The 2,159-nt window shown below is 45.6% G+C and overlaps 2 non-coding genes across 2 annotated transcripts; both read left to right on the top strand.

Annotated features, from left to right (window-relative positions):
• The first annotated feature begins 1 nt into the window (after nt 1).
• On the top strand, nt 2–75 carry Aud_002315. Its single transcript has one exon. It is a non-coding gene; the product is annotated as a tRNA-Val (tRNA).
• A 1,997-nt stretch (nt 76–2,072) lies between these two features.
• Nucleotides 2,073–2,146, top strand: Aud_002314. Its single transcript has one exon. It is a non-coding gene; the product is annotated as a tRNA-Val (tRNA).
• Nucleotides 2,147–2,159: the final 13 nt, after the last annotated feature.

Raw genomic sequence — 2,159 nt, 5'->3', positions numbered from 1 at the left:
TGGCCGGTTGGTGTAGTTGGTTATCACGTATCGTTAACACCGATAAGGTCGCCGGATCGAGCCCGGCACTGGTCATTTCTTTTTGCCTTCCTCCCATGAGTAGTCGTCTTATCTGTTTTATTATTATACTTCTTTTTTGAAACCTACCACGTAGATATTGTGAGGAATGTGATCCTGGTGCTGCTGTTCTATGCCATTAGCGGTTTCATAACTTAGAGAGACTGATAGTAGTCCGACGCTGTCTACTACAATATAAGAGGCGATGCAACTTAAATTAGCATTGATGGGTTGTTGTACCTTCTACCTAGTAGTCGGGACAAGGAAGAGACGACGCGTGGTTCTCTAATTAGGCTGGATTTTATGTTGACACTTGCCCTATGCAGACTGTATCGGTTGAAGTATTGCTAGCATGTTTCCCAGATCTCCCTCAAATGAGTCGTCAACACTCATCATTTGAAGGGGTTTGCCTTCTCCCTTGTCCTCCACAGTAAAACGCCCTGGAGGGGAAAATTGAATTGAAAAGCTTTCTTCTAGTGCCACTGCTGTCCAAATAACTTCTTAATGGGATTGAGGAAGATTCTACCTTTAGAGTCACTTGCGTCCTCCGCAAGGCGCCGGTAGACGATGTCTCTACCAGACAAGTGACCCAGACTGATTGTGGCCTGGTCATCGTTCACCATTACCGTTCCATCTCTCGCGTGAGGAACCGATATCCTGAGTTTGGAGCACCGCTTTCCCGGGGTACTGATATACGGATCCTTCGTCCGAGGACTAATCATCGTACCAGGATCTGGATTGCCTCCTCCGCTGTGAATCCAGAGGATCCCTAGAGGATCATCATTCAAATCCATGTGTGGGATGACGGAAGTTACCTTATAGGGATCATTCCAGTTCACTACCCTGTCAACAGAGATCTGATTACAGAGTTTGCGCAGCTTCTCTGCGTCCAGGGAGGCTCTACCGCTGTTTTCAAGACGGTGATGGAATATTATGATATATATCCGGGTCTATTGGACATATCTGCGCGGAGAGACGTGGGGAGGTGACAGCTGCAATGGTTAAAAGGTGGGCATTCAGATATAGATTATGTCACAACCCATATTTCCACAGTCCGGTGAATACATTATATCCCAATATAGCCTTGGCTGCCAGTTAAAAGCAGCAGTGCTGGCTCTCAATGAACGACGTACGCAAAAGAAGAAGAATGTAGTCAGATTGCAGTCTGTCTGGAGGATGGTAGCGGTGTTCACCCTCCATGCCAGTACCTGCCTCGTGTCCTCATGTCATAGATACACCACTGACCCCATCGCCCTGCTCGCTCATGCGAGTGTATGTGTAGTACGGGCTGATCAATCTCGCTCTAGCTATCATAGAAATGATACCTCGCGCAAGATACTTCAGTGGGCTCTTGATCTGCTGCCCTTGAAACTTTCTGATTATCTGGGGAGAGGTTCCATTAGGACCAAGAGTATATGAAAAATTAGCATCTGTACGGTCGCTACCCGAGGAGTAGGGAGGTGAAACACAGGGACCACTATATCTGTGCGTAGTTAAGTTACGGTATAGACACTACTGCGCTAGTAATTATGATGTTATTGATATAAGTGATCCTGTCTTCTATATTTAAAGGCCCCAGATATATGGACTTGTGTGATATCAGAGTGGAGGTGGCCAGCTGGCTTACTACTAGAAACCTTAGGTGTTCGTCTCCAAACAACTAACTGATTTATATTAATAAACAGGAGGTTAAGGCCGGTGTTTACCTTTTGACTCTCCGAATCAGTTGATGGTTGCACATGGCGAAGTGGATCTTTTCATAGCAATAGTATGGTCTACTCAATATATATATCCAATCCCTTTCTACTTGGGTGGCCATTTGATATCGGATCGAGAATCAATTTGATGGGAACTATAGGAGCTACAGAGCTAAGGTGAGCGCTACCAGCACCGAAATCCAAACCCAATCAAATGAATTGCAGTGTCGTGATGCTTGTCTGAGTTCAAGGTAAGATCTAAATTGACTGCACTTTAGTCTATAAGGCAAGAACTCTGTAACCGTTTACAACAAGTAAGGCCGGTTGGTGTAGTTGGTTATCACGTATCGTTAACACCGATAAGGTCGCCGGATCGAGCCCGGCACTGGTCACTTGTATCTTTTT

This window comes from Aspergillus udagawae (genome assembly GCF_001078395.1).
Source record: "Aspergillus udagawae IFM 46973 DNA, scaffold_15, whole genome shotgun sequence".
Taxonomy (NCBI): Eukaryota; Fungi; Ascomycota; class Eurotiomycetes; order Eurotiales; family Aspergillaceae; genus Aspergillus; species Aspergillus udagawae.
The sequence above is the reverse complement of the archived record's forward strand: the minus strand, read 5'-3'. Positions and strand labels throughout refer to the sequence as shown.